The 18,023-nt window shown below is 46.1% G+C and overlaps 1 protein-coding gene across 9 annotated transcripts in view; it reads right to left on the bottom strand.

Annotated features, from left to right (window-relative positions):
* The window catches only part of TPK1 (thiamin pyrophosphokinase 1), an 844,123-nt gene extending 826,558 nt beyond the window's left edge, over nucleotides 1-17,565 (bottom strand). For 4 of the 9 annotated variants that reach the window (XM_073678182.1, XM_073678186.1, XM_073678180.1 and 1 more), the window contains exon 1: nucleotides 17,442-17,559. The gene's annotated coding sequence lies outside the window, so the exon portion shown is untranslated. Of the gene's footprint in view, nucleotides 1-1,468; nucleotides 1,759-17,441 lie in introns of all 9 variants that reach the window. The other 5 variants (XM_073678179.1, XM_073678187.1, XM_073678184.1 and 2 more) reach the window with 3 other exon arrangements.
* Between the last annotated feature and the right edge of the window lie 458 nt (nucleotides 17,566-18,023).

Below are 18,023 nucleotides of genomic sequence, written 5' to 3'. Positions count from 1 at the left end.
GTGGGGACAGTGACACCAGCACCGATTGGGTGCCCGGCTCACGTGTCACAACAACAGCACGGGAGCCACGGGACTGCGAGTGCCGACACCACTAGAATGGCGCTGGCACGGGAGGCGAGTATAATCTTTTTTATTTTAATTTTATCGGGGCCAAATATTTAGATCAAAAAGGGGATGTCCTAGTAGTGGACAACCCCTTTAAGTTCTAGAAAACAGAAGGTACGCTTTGTATGTGTTAGGCTACATTCACACATTCTTTTTTTCTCAGCAGCCCTCAAACCCATAGAGTAGAATGGATGTAAACACACAACCGTTAAAATCACTGATCTAAGTGAGATCCGTGAGACTCAGATAATGTCCTATTCTGATCTGATTTGGGGATCAGATTTGGCAATTGAAGCCTTTGGGGACTTCAGTTTTGAATCCGTGCCTCACAGATCTGTTGCTTAGTGAGAACCTTGAATAAAAATATTTAACATTCCAATTTTTTGTATTGGCTTGGAAGCAAGTACACCTCTCAGTGAAAAAAGAAAAGATAAATTGAAAGCAACAAGGGCGACACCTTAAAAAAAAAAAAATTGTTTCATCTCTCTCAGATGGTAACAGCTAGGACGTGTGAATCTAGCCTTAGGCTATGTGCCCACGATGCAGAAATGAAGCAGAAATTTCCTGAGCATTTCTGCATCTCCTTGGCAGAAAAAGCGTATGCAGATTTTACATGCATTATTTCTGTCAGGGATAAGAGTTTTTCAGCGTTTTTGCACGCATTTCCGCATGCGTTTTTTCAAGCGCTTTTCCAAGCGATTTTGAGCATCACTTGGAAAAGTGCTCGACAATGTCACGCAATATAAATCCATGCAACTGGCATGGACTTAAATTGTGTGACCAATAGTAAAAAAAAAAATAATACTTACCTCTCCAATGGCCCCCGGTCTCCTTCTCTGGTAGCGTCCTCTGTCCTCAGCATCCTGAGGTGTTCAGAAAGGACCTGCGCTGACGTCATTTAGTCAGCTGACAGGTCACGTGACGGCTGACGTCAGCGGTCGCCTGACCATCACATGACTAAATGACACCACATGTTCTTTCAGAACACCGTGGGACGCCGATGACAGGAAGCCACAGGAGAGGAGACCGGGGGCCGGGCCATTGCTAGGGGAGATGTCACAGTGGCCGTGACCCGGTCCGTGACCCAGAGCGGTCAATCAAAAGGGGAATATTTACAGGGGATTTATAGTTTTTATATACAGTTCGTGACACCACCTGTGGTATGCGGCTAAAGGAAGCCGCCGCTGCCGAGCAGGTCCTCTGGAGCTGGTGTGGATGCAGAAGAGTTGGTTTAGCTCTCCACAGGTAGAGCTTAGCTCCAGGGCAGTGTAGATGTTAAACATGCTGCTGTGTAGTACAGGGGACGATGGCGCAGCAATAACTCCACAGAGACAGTGGGGTGCAGTCTTCAGGGTTTACTCACAGTTAAGTTCCTCAGGTTGCACTTTCCGGATTACAGCCTCCCACGAAGTGTTGCGTTCACCAGGCAGGGGTTCAGCAAACTCCCAGGTGTTTCAAGAGTGCCTGACAGGACCCAGTTCTATATGCCCTTCTCAGCCGTCTTCCTGCGCTGGCCCTCACCCTTCTTGCCCTGCGCCTCGCCAAACAATGTCCCAAGCCGGTATCCTCGGATCTTTCTGGGCAACATGGAGTTCCCTGGATCCTATGTGGTTACCTTTTTGGCGACTTGAGTGCGGATGTGGCAACTGCACCCTGAAAGTACAAAAGCATCTGGTTTCCAGTTGAACCTTGTAATTCTCACTTGTCAGGGGCCGGTCCCCTCTGCGGCTTGATCCCTCCACCGCCTGGCAGATTCGGGCGTACGGGTGGCCTCCAGCACTGCCCGTACCCCTGGGATCCCTTCTTCGTTCCTGGAGCCTCTCCCCTGCTCCTCTCCTCCTCAGTCTGTTTTGGGCCTCTCTGGCTAGGCCCTCCTCCTCCCGAGCAGAGCTCCTGCAGAGCTCCTGCTCCCTCTACTTCTCCTCCCAGACTACTCTGTCCTTTCAAGATGGCTTCTCTATTTATATCACTTCTTCCAATGCTCCCCTGATTTACTTCCTCCACCCACACCCACTACATGGTTCCCCCTCACTTTGGTTTTCCCCACTCCAACCAGGGTCAGGGCTCAGCAGGAAGCACAACATATCTTGCCCCTCCAGCTGGTCTGGAGTAGTGTAGTGTTGGATGCAGGTGTTAGGGTCTCAGGCAGCACTCTATCCTTACCTGAGAGTGAGATACCACACCTCTGGGTGAGATGCAGTACCTCTGTGGCGACTGAATCCGCAGAGGCGCCACAAGTATAATTTTTTTTTTTTACATTTTTTTTTTTTTTTTTTTTTCTTTTTTACTAATGTTACCCGGGTCTGGAGGAGATTCTCCTCTTCTCCAGACCCGGGTACCATACGCGCATTGAACCGCATAACATCCGCATGCATACAGTACAGACCAAAAGTTTGGACACACCTTCTCATTTAAAGATTTTTCTGTATTTTCATGACTATGAAAATTGTACATTCACACTGAAGGCATCAAAACTATGAATTAACACATGTGGAATTATATCCTTAACAAAAAAGTGTGAAACAACTGAAAATATGTCTTATATTGTAGGTTCTTCAAAGTAGCCACCTTTTGCTTTGATAACTGCTTTGCACACTCTTGGCATTCTCTTGATGAGCTTCAAGTGGTAGTCACCGGAAATGGTTTTCACTTCACAGGTGTGCCCTGTCAGGTTTAATAAGTGGGATTTCTTGCCTTATAAATGGGGTTGGACCATCAGTTGTGTTGTGCAGAAGTCTGGTGGATACACAGCTGATAGTCCTACTGAATAGACTGTTAGAATTTGTATTATGGCAAGAAAAAAAGAAGCTAAGTAAAGAAAAATGAGTGGCCATCATTACTTTAAGAAATGAAGGTCAGTCAGTGCGAAAAATTGGGAAAACTTTGAAAGTGTCCCCAAGTGCAGTTGCAAAAACCATCAAGCGCTACAAAGAAACCGGCTCACATGAGGACCGCCCCAGGAAAGGAAGAGGATAAGTTTATCCGAGTCACCAGCCTCCGAAATCGCAGGTTAACAGCAGCTCAGATTAGAGACCAGGTCAATGCCACACAGAGTTCTAGCAGCAGACACATCTCTTCAACAACTGTTAAGAGGAGACTTTGTGCAGCAGGCCTTCATGGTAAAATAGCTGCTAGGAAACCACTGCTAAGGACAGGCAACAAGCAGAAGAGACTTGTTTGGGCTAAAGAACACAAGGAATGGACATTAGACCAGTGAAAATCTGTGCTTTGATCTGATGAGTCCAAATTTGAGATCTTTGGTTCCAACCACCGTGTCTTTGTGCGACACAAAAAAGGTGAACGGATGGACTCTACATGCCTGGTTCCCACCGTGAAGCATGGAGGAGGAGGTGTGATGGTGTGGGGGTGCTTTGCTGGTGACACTGTTTGGGATTTATTCAAAACTGAAGGCATACTGAACCAGCATGGCTACCACAGCAATTTGCAGCGGCATGCTATTCCATCCGGCTTGCGTTTAGTTGGACCATCATTTATTTTTCAACAGGACAATGACCCCAAACACACGTCCAGGCTGTGTAAGGGCTATTTGACCAAGAAGGAGAGTGATGGGGTGCTGTGCCAGATGACCTGGCCTCCACAGTCACCAGACCTGAATCCAAATCGAGATGGTTTGGGGTGAGCTGGACCGCAGAGTGAAGGCAAAAGGGCAAACAAGTGCTAAGCATCTCTGGGAACTCCTTCAAGATTGTTGGAAGACAATTTCCAGTGACTACCTCTTGAAGCTCATCAAGAGAATGCCAAGAGTGTGTAAAGCAGTCATCAAAGCATAAGGTGGCTACTTTGAAGAACCTAGAATATAAGACATATTTTCAGTTGTTTCACACTTTTTTGTTAAGTATATAATTCCACATGTGTTAATTCATAGCTTTGACGCCTTCAGTGTGAATGTACAATTTTCATAGTCATGAAAATACAGAAAAATCTTTAAATGAGAAGGTGTGTCCAAACTTTTGGTCTGTACTGTACATGTAACAAAGAAAATGACGGCACTTCCACTACAAAAACTAGGTGTGAACAGGTGCTTACTAAGAGCAGCTACCTCCATATATAATGAACAAATAAAGTAGCACACTGTAACAGAGTATATAGATGTGAAATATGAAATATGAATAGCATAACTGCTGTAAAAAATAGAAATGAAAAAATTTTTTGAAAAATTTTTTTAGCGCATGAAATATGAAGTATGGAAAATGAATAGCATTACTGCTGTAAATAAATGAGAAATCTTAGCGCATAAATTGGCCAATTCATGTGTACCTGACAGCCGCGGTAAGGCGTTTCTCGATGCCAGGACCTACCAATGTGAATACCTCTCTAAGAGACCTCCGTCTGCTTATGTGTGGGAAAGACAGATCCTGATGCATTTAAAACCACCTGCGGCATGGGGGTGGGGGTGGAGTGCTCAGTCAACGCTAAATCTAGTAACAAAGAAAATGACGGCACTTCCACTACAAAAAGTTCATTATATATGGAGGTAGCTGCTCTTAGTAAGCACCTGTTCACACCTAGTTTTTGTAGTGGAAGTGCCGTCATTTTCTTTGTTATTAGATTTAGCGTTGACTGAGCACTCCACCCCCACCCCCATGCCGCAGGTGGTTTTAAATGCATCAGGATCTGTCTTTCCCACACATAAGCAGACGGGGGGTCTCTTAGAGAGGTATTCACATTGGTAGGTCCTGACATCGAGAAACGCCTTACCGCGGCTGTCAGGTACACATGAATTGGCCAATTTATGCGCTAAGATTTCTCATTTATTTACAGCAGTAATGCTATTCATTTTCCATACTTCATATTTCATGCGCTAAAAAAAATTTTTCAAAACATTTTTTCATTTATTTCTATTTTTTACAGCAGTTATGCTATTCATATTTCAGATTTCACATCTATATACTCAGTGTTACAGTGTGCTACTTTATTTGTTCTGTACTGTACATGTATGCATGCGGATGTTATGCGGTTCAATGCAAGTCATTGGCGGCAATTTTGCCGCGATTACGCACAAGAAATTGTTGCGCTGCGGATTTTTCCACAATGATAATTTGCAGCGTGTGCATAGCACATGCGGATTATCTTTGGGAAACATGGCAGACAACTTAACATGCGTTTTTAATGCGTTTTCGCGGCGGAGATGGCATCGCGGAAATGCATCAAATCCGCATCGTGGGCACACAGCCTTAAGAAGACCTCATCTCAAGTTTTAAAAGGTTAAAATTAGTGTTGAGCGAGTAGGTTTCATTAACTCTTTCAGCGAGCACGCTCGGGTGCTCATTGAATATTTTGGCGTGCTCTGCTTTTGTTTTACTGTCACTTTGGCTGTTAGACAGATGTGACACATGCAGAGATTACCCAAAAGCAGAGGGCGCCAAAATACTTGGCGAGCACCAGAACGTGCTCGCCGAAAGAGTTGATGAAACATACTCTCTCAACACTAGTTAAAATGTAAAAACAAAAGTGATTCAAAACTTAGGTACGCCATTTTAGATCTTCAATTCATTGCAGTTGTCATGTACTTTTTGCTGGATTACCAGCTGCAGTTCTATAAGTCATTGGGGAGCAAAACTTGGCTCTGTTATCATCTACTTAATATCAGGGGAAATCATTGATCTCAGTCATCCTGTTAGAATATTGTTCTGCCTTATTCAGCAATGCCATACTGACTGACATTTCAATTACTGACTATTTTGCATAGAATGTCCAACCATGTTATATGTCCATCAGTCTAATAAAATATACAATTGTTGTAGACAAGGTGGTGATACATACTAGGGGCAATTATAAGGCATCTCCCATGCTTATCTTTAGACCAGGTTTTTCAATGAATCTTTTAAACACTTGAGGGTCTAAATATTCTCAATTTAGTGATGAAACCAAAGTATCAAAAAAGGTTTTACGAAGAACAGACAGCCACTAAATAGATTCACAGCATAATAATATGTGGATAATACCAGGAAAGTGATGCATTTATGTGTAAGGCTAAGTGCCCACGAAGCAGAAATGCTCAGGATTTTTCCTGAGCGTGTCTGCATCTCCCTAGCAGAAAAAAAAAAACGCATGCGGATTTTACATGCGTTTTTTCCTGCCAGGGACATGCGGATGTGAAGCGTTTTGATAATGCGATTTTGCATGCGGGTTGTCAAGCGCTTGCCAAGCGATTTTAGCATCACTCGGAAAGTGCTTGACAACTTTGTCACACTATATAAATCCATGCAACCGGCATGGATTTATATAGTGTGACCAAGTTAGTTAAAAAAAAAAATAAATAAATAAAAATGGTAAAGAATAAAAAAAAAAAAACACATTAGACTTACCTTCCGATGGCCCCCGGTCTCCTTATCCGATGCGTCCGGTCTTCCTGGTGTATCGCGGTTGTGTAAAAGGACCTTCCATGACATCATTTAGTCATGTGACGGGTCGAGCGACCTGTCACATGACTAAATGACATCATGGAAGGTCCTTTTAGACCATCGTGAGCTGCCAGGGAGCCAGGACGCATCGGATAAGGAGACCGGGGGCCATCAGAAGGTGAGTATAATGTACATTTATTTTGAAATAATTTTTTTTTTTTTTTTAAATACAGGTACTATGGTACCCGGGTCTGGATGACTGTCTCCTCTTCTCCAGACCCGGGTACCATCCACACATTGAATCGCTTAATATCCGCATGTGCACATGTAGTCATGCGGATATTAAGCAATTCAATGCAAGTCAATGGCGGCGAAAGCGCTGCGATTACGCCAAAATAATTGGTAGTGCTGCGTATTTTTCCGCAATGATAATGCGCAGTGGAAATTTCCGCAGCATGTGCACAGCACATGCGGATTATCATTGGGGAACATCGCAGGCCTTCTACCAAGCGTTTTTTAAGCGTTTCTGCAGCGGAATTGCCGCTTCAAAAACGCAGAGTGGGCACACAGCCTAAATCAACACATGAGTCAAAAGAAGTGTCTAATTAAGATAAAGGGGTTTTCCTTTAACTTTCTTGTAGCTAATAACTAATCAAAGTGATTATGGAAATACAGAGTATGTGCTGTTTTTTATTTTTTAAAGTGTTAAACAGGGAGTTCCCTTTTGTTTCAAATAAAGGATTTTATTCTTGCTCTGTGTTTATGTCAAAACTTACTATGTGGTTAGTAGATGCCTCTCCATTTCTAACCCCTGGGCTTGATGTCAGCTGACAATACAAAGCCGACATCAATCCCAATCCTATTACATCACTTGCCACTGCATCAAGGCAAGTGGGAAGAGCTAAGGGTATGTGCCCACGATGCAGAAATGAAGCATAAAATTTCTGCAGTGTTTCTGCATGTTCTTAGCAGTGAAAAACGCTTGCCGATTTTGCACACGTTTTTGCAGCGTTTTTACACGCGGATTTGACTTGCGTTTTTTAAATGCATTGGGACCTCAAATCCGCATGCAGAAACACACAAATAATGGACATGCTGCGGATTTTTCCGCAAGGAAAATCCGATGCGGAAAATTCCGCAGCATGGGCACAGAACATGCAGATTTTCATTGGGGACCATGGGGCACGGATTACCAAGCGGAAATAATGCATTAAAAACGCTTGAAAAACGCATAGTGGGCACACAGCCTAAGCGCCAGATTTGGCACATTTTATGGATGCTCCATTTCTGGGGCAGCTGAGGGCTATGTTTTTAACCTCGGAGGGGTGCAATATCCATGGCCCCTTTCCTGGCTATTAATATCAGCCCACAGCTATCTGTTTAGCCTTTGCGGGTTAGAATTTATAGGGGGACCCTATGTCAATTTTTTTATGGGGTCCCCCGTAATCTAACCAGTAAATGCTGAACAAACAGCTGTGAGCCATTATTAATAGCCAGGGAACATTTTGGCTAATGGTCCCTTTCCCTGGCCAGTAATATCAGCCCCCAGCGGGCGGCTTTCCCTCTGCCGGTTATGAATAATCAGACGGAGCCCATGCCATTTTTTAAACTTAATTCTTAATTTTACACAGCAGGTGCTGAATACAACTCCCATCATTGTCGGGCAACAATGATGAGAGCTGCCTTCAGCAGCCGGCACCTGGGACCAGCGCGAACTGTACAGCTTTTCCAGGGCGCCGGTACGTGTCACACAGATGACACATGGATGTGTCATCAGTGTGCGGCACGTATTTTACCCGTGCTGCACAAAAAAAAAACGGTCTGCCGTTTTTCGACACGGACCATTTAATACAATGGGTGTGCGTATGTTCGTATTTGAAGTCCTCAAAAAACGGATGTGTGAAGGAGGTCTAACAGTGGGTTGCATGGACTTTTCCCTCATTAATCCATCATCAAATAAGCAGGTAAAAGGCCTGGAAATGAGTCCAGGTGTTGCATTTGCATTTGGAAGCTGTTTCTGTGAACCCACAACATGTGGTCAAAGAAGCTCTCAATGGAAGTGAAACAGACCATCATTAGGCTGAAAAAAGAAATAGCAGAAATGATAGAAGTGGCTAAATCAACAGTATGGCACATTCTGAAAAAAAAAAAAAAAAAAAAAAAAAAAGCGTACTGATGAGGTTAGGAACTCAAAAAGGCCAGTGGTTGATGTGTACATATATGATGCGTCAGCACACTGTGACTAAATGAACATATGAACTCCAATATTGCTGCAAACGTTAAAAGTTTAAAAGATGCTTAGCTTTTTTGATCAACGTGCGCAAAAGCCAACCAACCACGTCAAGTTGACTTTTTAATATTAATGGTCCCTGGCCACTAAATGTCTTACCACTCTGTGCATCAAAACAGCCTCATGTGAATGGGGAGTGAAAAGGAAACCAGACATAGCTCGCAATTAAAACCTTATGTGGGAAAGATGGTTGGAAAAGGGTGCTTGGTACTGGAGGGGACCACACGACCCCCTGAAATGTACTACATATGTGGCGCCCCTGAGGGTTCAGTCGCCACAGAGATACTGCACCTCACCCCGAGGTGTGGTGTCTCCCTTCTCTCAGGTAAGGAGGGAGTGCTGCACGGAACCGCAAAACACCCGCATCCAACATCACACTGCTCCAGGCCAGCCGGAGGGGCAAGACGCAATGTAGTTTTCTGTTGAGCCCCGGCCCTGGCTGGAATAGGGGGGGGGGGGGGGGGGAGCCAAAGGTAGGGGGAACCAATAGTGGGTGTGGGTGGTGGAAGCAGATACAAGAAGCACTTATACAGTAGATATAAAAGGGAAGCCATTTTAGGAGGGAGTTGAGTAGTGGAGTGAGTGGAGTTTAGTGAGGGCTGTTCAGAGGAACAGTCCGGGAGCAGAGGCTCATCAGGAGCTCTGCTCCACAAGTTAGGGCCCAGGCTAGAGGCCCCGGAGGGGAGCAGGGAGTAGGCTCCGTTCTAAGGAAAGGATCCCAGGGGGTACGGCGCGTGCAGGACGGCACCCGTACGCCCCGCTCCTGCCAGGTGTCAGGAGGGATCGGTTGCATCATTCTAATCTCCAGGGGGTCAGGTTGGTCCCGGATCCGACGTACAGGAAGGACTTCAGCATACCCGAGCGGGATTGAGAGTGGGCAGCGTAGGGCAGAGGAGAAAAGGACCAAGTGTGAAGACGGTCAAAGTAGAAACACGAGAAAGTGGGGTTCCGCCAGGCATTCCTAAGCTGCTTGAAGAAGGATTGAACCCCTGTCCGGTGAACACGGCGCGACGAGGGAGGCCTTCACCTGTAAAGTGCACTTGTGAATTGCCTAAGAACTAAGTAAAATCTTGGACGACTGCACTGTACTGCCTCCGTCCCTTTCTTCACTGGCGCCATTCTTCCTCCCTCGCACTACAACGCCCAGCACACCATTCATCCATTTTACACTGCCCTGAAGCCCGCTCCACCTGTGGGAAGCCGTACCATCTTTAGCTGCCCTGACATCTGCCTCAGAGGACTGTTGCAGCGCTGGTGATCCTCACCAGACACCACAGGTGGCGTCACGAACTCTCATAACTTTTTACTAATTAGTGATACCCTTTTGTGCACTGACCGCCCTGGGCCAGCCACCGTGATTCCTCCCAAAGAGTACCCCACTGCCCTGGGGGCGAGTCACATAAAGGGAAAAAAAATAGGTGAAAAGAGAGGACTTCATGAGAGCAAATACAGAGGGATGACCACAAGGTGCAAACTATTAATCAGCCTTAAAAACAGAAAGGTCAGATTAGACTTTGCCAAAAACATCTAAAAAAATCCAGCACAGTTCTGAAAAAGCATTGTTTGGATAGACGAAACTAAGGTCAACCTGTACCAGAATGATGGGAAGAGGAAAATATGGAGAAGGCTTGGAACAGCTCAAGATCGAAAGAACACCACATCCTCTGTAAAACATGGTGGAGGCAGTGTGATGGCATGGGCATGCATGGCTTCCAATGGCACTGAGTCACTAGTGTTCATTGAGGAGGTGACTGAAGACAGAAGAAGCCAGATGAATTCTTAAGTGTTCAAGGCTATACTTCCTGCTCAGATTCAACCAAACGGAGCAAGGTTGATTGGATGGTGCTTCACAGGACAGATGGACAATGACCCAAAACATTCTGAGAAAGCAACCCAGGATTTTAATGCAAAGAAGTGGAATATTTTGCAATGGACGAGTTAATCACCAGATTTCAACTCCATCGAGCATGCATTTCACATGCTTAAGACAAAATTTAAAGCAGAAAGACCCACAAACAAGCAACAACTGAAGTCAGCTGCAGTAAAAGTCAGGCAAATCAGCACAAAGGAGGAAAACTAGCATTTGGTGACATCCAAGGCTTCTAGAATTCAGGCAGATATTATCTGCAAAGGATTCTCTGCGAAGTATTAAAAATTATTTTGTTTATGATCAAGTTAATTTGTCCAATTACTCCTGAGCCCCTGAAAAGAGTCGGTTTTATACAAAAATAGTTGCAATTCCTAAAAGTTTCACAGGATATTTCTGCTCAACCTCTTTAATTAAACCTGAAAGTCTACACTTCAATTGCATCTAAGTTGCTTAATTTTAAATCCAAAATAGTGGCATGCAGAGCCCAAATCACGAAGATTCAGTCACTGTCCAAATATTTATGGACCTAACTGTATTTTATATGCTATTGGTTAAAAATCTGAAAACTAAGAAGTCCGGGTATACTTTGTTTAAATAAAATAAAAGTACAAAACAATTACAACCCGACACCCTGATTTGTCTGTGGTCAGACGTGTAAGGCTTTGTGCACACAGTGCATCTTTCTTTTCCCTCTCAGGACCCTACAGGGTCAGACAGGGAGAGTCAATGTCCGAGCGGGGACGTCATTAAATCCTACCCCTTTTTGAAGAAATCTATAACTTACCTTCAGGATATTGTTGTAGAAATACCCTTGTGAATTTCTTTGGTGCCTTGCCTCCCTTGATAGGGCCCGATATCTTTAATAAAAGTGATATTTTATGAAATGTTTATTTTGTGTTTAAAGGCTGACATGAACCCCAGCCCTATTACTCCACTTGCCCTCGCATCAGGCAAGTGGGAAGAGCATCTTATTGATGCGCCATTTCTGTGGCAGCTGAGGGCTGATATTATTAGCCTCAGAGGAGGCCAGTATCCATGGCCCCATCCTTGGCTATTAATAGCAGATCACAGCTGTCTGTTTAGCCTTTGTTGGTTAGATTTTATAGGGGATCCCTACGTCAATTTTTTTTCTGGGGACCACGTGTAATCTAGTCAGTAAACGCTAAGCAAACAGCTGTGGGCCGCTATTAATAGCTGTTTGCATGGATTTATATAGTGTGACCAAGTTGTCAAGCACTTTTCCAAGTGATGCTAAAATCGCTTGGAAAAGCGCTTGATAACCCGCATGCAAAAACGCTTGGCAAACGCTTCTACATGGCAGGAAAAACGCATGTAAAATCCACATGCGTTTTTCCTGCCAGGGAGAAGCAGAAAAAATATGCAGCATTTCTGCATTGTGGGCACATAGCCTAACAGTTTTTCTTTTAGACCATGTTCCCACATAGCATAAATACTGCTTTTTTCCAGCTGAGATTTTTTGGTCAGAAAATCTGCTGTGTTTAACTGTCCAAGCAAAGCGGATGTGATTTCATGAAACCTCCGCCCATTGTGCGTTTAAATACACTGGTGAACTGCTGGTTTGGTGCTTTATTTTCTTTATAGGTTTCTATTGTGAGCTGAAAAATAAATATATAAAAACACATGGAAAAAAAAACAGTTATGTTTCTAAGCCCAGAATAAAAGATTTTTTGTTAACAAAAGTATTAAAAACGCTGCTTTATATCTGCATTACATTATGTGTGAACGTGACATTAAACAATTTCTTAAATCTCTCCGTGTTCAAGGAATGCTTCCAAGATTAAAGAGGTCACCCAGGGGAATCATTTTTAATGGAGCTGGCACATCTGTCAGCAGACATAACCCATGATCTGTGTGTGAAGTGTGGATCTGCTTCTAGAAGAAAGCAGATGTTTTTTTTCAATCCTGTTCTACACTCTTATTAATATGAGTACATTTAATTTTGGATCACATATTTGAAACAAATATTCCTGCAAAAACCCTTTAGAAGGTTTGTGAAGGGCTAACATATTGATATATCCAAGGTGATCAATGTTGGTGGAGGATGTGTAACACCCCACACCTCCACCGATCAGCTGCTCCAGCAGATGTCAGATATAGGTGATCAGCTGTTCCAGCGGAGGTCAGATATAAACAATACATGGAAATGGAACCACTTTCAGGTGCTACAGCTCATCTCCCGAATAGGAGTGATGCAGGGGCGGAACTACCGCCCGTGCAGCCGGTTCATTGAACGGGGGCCCCGAGGGAGAGGGGGCCCCTCCAGCCTCCAGCAGGGCCGCCATCAGGGCATGACTGCCCTGACTCCAGTATGGGGCCCGGCCGGTAGGGGCCCCCTCGGGGGCCCCCCTCTTGTGCGTCTCTCTCCTCATGGGGCCCCCGGCCCCATGCTATGCGCCGGGTCCGGGACTTTTCAGCGCTGAGCTGCGCTGTTGCAGCAGCGCCTTCATGATTCCCCTGACTTCCGGTCATGTGACGGTGCCGTCACATGGCCGGAAGTCAGGAGAACCTGCTGTCAGCGATTTGGACGAGCGCCAGGATTCTGCAGGGATCGCATGGGGGTAAGTATAACAAGTTTTATTTTTTTTAAAATACAATTAACTAGGAGTGGAGAGATGGGAGATGCACATGTGTGTGTGTGTGGGGGGGAGATGGGAGATGCACATGTGTGTGTGTGTGGGGGGGAGATGGGAGATGCACATGTGTGTGTGGGGGGGAGATGGGAGATGCACATGTGTGTGGGGGGGAGATGGGAGATGCACATGTGTGTGTGTGTGGGGGGGGAGATGGGAGATGCACATGTGTGTGTGTGTGGGGGGGGAGATGGGAGATGCACATGTGTGTGTGTGGGGGGGAGATGGGAGATGCACATGTGTGTGTGTGGGGGGGAGATGGGAGATGCACATGTGTGTGGGGGGGGGAGATGGGAGATGCACATGTGTGTGGGGGGGAGATGGGAGATGCACATGTGTGTGGGGGGGGAGATGGGAGATGCACATGTGTGTGGGGGGGGGAGATGGGAGATGCACATGTGTGTGGGGGGGAGATGGGAGATGCACATGTGTGTGGGGGGGATGGGAGATGCACATGTGTGTGGGTGGGGGGAGATGCACATGTGTGTGGGTGGGGGGAGATGGGAGATGCACATGTGTGGGGGGGGGAGATGGGAGATGCACATGTGTGGGGGGGGAGATGGGAGATGCACATGTGTGGGGGGGGAGATGGGAGATGCACATGTGTGGGGGGGGATGGGAGATGCACATGTGTGGGGGGGGGGGAGATGGGAGATGCACATGTGTGGGGGGGGGAGATGGGAGATGCACATGTGTGGGGGGGGGAGATGGGAGATGCACATGTGGTGGGGGGGAGATGCACATGTGTGGGGGGGGAGATGGGAGATGCACATGTGGGGGGGTGAGAGAGGGGCACATGTGGGGGAGGGGGATGAGAGAGGGGCACATGTGGGGGAGGGGGACGAGAGAGGGGCACATGTGGGGGAGGGGGATGAGAGAGGGGCACATGTGGGGGAGGGGGACGAGAGAGGGGCACATGTGGGGGAGGGGGTGAGAGATGTGCACATGTGGGGGAGGGGGTGAGAGATGTGCACATGGGGGGGGGTGAGAGCTGCACATGGGGAGGTTTGAGAGCTGCACATGGGGGAATTGGGAGTAGGGGGATAATGAGCTGCACATAACGAATGTGGGGTGGGGGAGAGTAAATGATAAATGATGATGGGGTGGGGAGAGCACGGACATGATATAATGAATTGGGGCAGGGGGTGCATGTAAATATTGAATGCGGGGAGCAGGAAGTATAGAGTAGGGGGCGTTGCGGATGCAGGAGTGTGACTGGTAACAAATTGGCGGAAAGAGTAGAGGTTCTAATTAAATTATATATTAAGTGCCTATTTACAGTTAATGGGGGCACAGTGGTGGATTACAATTTATATTTGGAATGGTAGGTTGCATAATAACTAACCATATATTGATGGTGGATGCACGTCTGTATTCAGCTGCGTAATGTAGAAGTTGGGGAATGTGCTCTAGATAACTGTGTTATTTTATGCAGAGACGAGTCCTGGCTGGAAGACGTGATGGCGGTCTGTGCTGGATGAAGGAGAAAAGCGAAGATGAAGGACTTCACCTAGAGACGTCACCGGTGAGTCAGTCTATTACATGTACACTGTGTATAATGTCACTGGTGATCACTGTATTACCTGTACACTGACACTATATACAGAGCTCCTGTGTATAATGTCACTGATGATCACTGTATTACCTGTACACTGACACTATATACAGAGCTCCTGTGTATAATTTCACTGGTGATCACTTCATTACCTGTACACTGACACTATATACAGAGCTCCTGTGTATAATGTCACTGGTGATCCCTGTATTACCTGTACACTGACACTATATACAGAGCTCCTGTGTATAATGTCACTGATGATCACTGTATTACCTGTACACTATATACAGAGCTCCTGTGTATAATGTCACTGGTGATCACTGTATTACCTGTACACTGACACTATATACAGAGCTCCTGTGTATAATTTCACTGGTGATCACTAGATTACCTGGACACTTACGTTATACATACCATGTATAGAGCTCCCGTGTATAATGACACTTATGGTAATATTAGTAATGTGGTGGTAATATTAGTAATGTAGTGGTAATATGTGGTCTGGTCATGGTGTGGCAGTTTTTCTCCCTTCTGTGTGGTATTATTCGGTCACTATGTTGTGGTAATATGTGGTCTGGTCATGGTGTGGTGGTATTCCCTGTATGTGGTATTATTGGTCATTTAAAAAAAAATGTATATGACACATTCCCTTAAAGAAAACTAAATAAAAATATATCTAAAAAGAGTATTGGATATTTTAAGAAAATTATAATAGGTTAGAGTAGGGCCCGCCCAGAAGAGTCTACCTTATCATGGTGGCGGCTTTAAAAATCTTTTGGCCAAAACAAAAGCTGATGGCTATGTATGTGGCGCCGTCACATGGCCGAACGTCAGGAGAACCTGGTGGCAGCGACGTGGACGAGCGCCAGGATTCTGCAGGGATTGCATGGGGGTAAGTATAACAAGTTTTATTTTTTTTAAATACAATTAATTAACTATGAGTGGGGGGAATCAGAGATACACATGGGGGGGGTGAGAGATGCACATGGGGGGGGTGAGAGATGCACATGGGGGGGTGAGAGATGCACATGGGGGGGGTGAGAGATGCACATGGGGGGGGTGAGAGATGCACATGGGGGGGGTGAGAGATGCACATGGGGGGGGTGAGAGATGCACATGGGGGGGGTGAGAGATGCACATGGGGGGGGTGAGAGATGCACATGGGGGGGTGAGAGATGCACATGGGGGGGTGAGAGATGCACATGGGGGGGGTGAGAGATGCACATGGGGGGGGTGAGAGATGCACATGGGGGGGGTGAGAGATGCACATGGGGGGGTGAGAGATGCACATGGGGGGGTGAGAGATGCACATGGGGGGGTGAGAGATGCACATGGGGGGGGTGAGAGATGCACATGGGGGGGTGAGAGATGCACATGGGGGGGATGAGAGATGCACATGGGGGGGATGAGAGATGCACATGGGGGGGATGAGAGATGCACATGGGGGGGGTGAGAGATGCACATGGGGGGGGTGAGAGATGCACATGGGGGGGGTGAGAGATGCACATGGGGGGGATGAGAGATGCACATGGGGGGGATGAGAGATGCACATGGGGGGGATGAGAGATGCACATGGGGGGGGATGAGAGATGCACATGGGGGGGATGAGAGATGCACATGGGGGGGATGAGAGATGCACATGGGGGGGATGAGAGATGCACGGGGGGTGAGAGCTGCACATAGGGGGTTATGTTTACATAACTTTGTTGCCTTATGAAGGGCAGGGGGGGCCCCCCAAAATTTCTTGCACAGGGGCCCTCTACAGTCTGTGTCCGCCCCTGGAGTGATGGGTCATCAATATGTTAGGCATTGACAACTATTTTAAAATCCTCATGCAGCAACGTCAGCCTCTATCATTAGATTTATGCTGCCTGAACCACAGGCAGCATAAAACAGACCCTGGCTGCACAATTCCTGCCAGGTACTGGAGGTTTTACTCTTGAATACTGCAACGTTTCAGAGAAACCATAGGTTTGAAAAAACAGCTGGATAAGTGCGGTGTCCAGTGCGGCCCAGTCAATCAACAGGTCACTCCTATGTATGTACATAAGAGACATGTCAGTCATTGGGAGCGGCCGGGGACCACATGGGACTAGTCAGGTCTCTCCCTATAGTCCTAGGCCGGCATTTCTAACAGTGTTTCAGAGTAGAACATACCTGTCAGAAATCGCACAGCCAGGCTCGGCTTCATGAAGTCAGTGGTCGGACAGCCTAATGACAGGTTCCCTTTACCATTTGCTTTCCTATGTGAAGCTCACAGTGTATAGAAGTTAATAAGCTACTTATTTATGCCTACTTTCCGATCAATGTTCCCCAGCCTGGGGCTCTACAGCAGGGAAACATTGGCCTTACAGAGGGGATTTTAAGATTAGCAACAGCTGGAGAGCAACCGATACATTGTAGAATATAGGCTGCAGACAATACATTAATGTAACAACTGATAGTGTCAACATAACAACTCTGAATGACATCCTCCTATATACATACAGACATGGCCCCTGCTCTGCTGCCCATACTGTCTCACTGCACATCTGCTTCCTAACGCTGAGCCATCAGCCAGAGAACACACCGCAGCCAATCCTCTGCCCCAGTGAGCGTGTACCTGCAGCCGGCATAACACGTGCAGCCCCAGCACAGCAGCCCCAGCACAGCAGCTCCACTCTGCCACTACCAGTCTTCTGTCACATTGCACTCACTTCCTGCTACCGTATTTCACCTACATCTCTGGGAGACCGTATAACTAGTAATACAAGCGAATTCTTTCTGCGCTCTTTATTGCTCGGCCGCGCTAGACCAGTAGTATAGTTGATCATATTATTATTATTATTATCTTTACTATTATTTTTGTTTTTACGATACTTTGTGTTTATATAAATAGAATATTTCTGTTTTTGTAATCCACTGTAGTGAATTATGTATTTGTACGCTTCAAGCTCTGTATATTATAGCGTCATTACCAGTAGTGTCACACTCATAGGCCATGGCCCCACTATCAGTATTTGGTCAGTATTCGGTCAGTATTTTTTCTCAAGAGTGGGAGCTAAAATCAGGAGGGGTGAGAAATGCAGAATTGGTGACTTGTTTCTATTATACCTCTTCTCTGATTGTTCCCCCCTGGTTTTGTCTCCCACTCCTGAGAAAAAATACTGATCAAATACTGATAGTGGGGCCATGGCCTTAATGC

The sequence above is a fragment of the Phyllobates terribilis genome, unplaced genomic scaffold (assembly GCF_046119375.1).
Source record: "Phyllobates terribilis strain yellow unplaced genomic scaffold, ASM4611937v1 Scaffold_4__5_contigs__length_816908805, whole genome shotgun sequence".
NCBI classification, from domain to species: domain Eukaryota; kingdom Metazoa; phylum Chordata; class Amphibia; order Anura; family Dendrobatidae; genus Phyllobates; species Phyllobates terribilis.
Note: the sequence above shows the minus strand (reverse complement) of the source record. Positions and strands in the feature narration are given on the sequence as shown.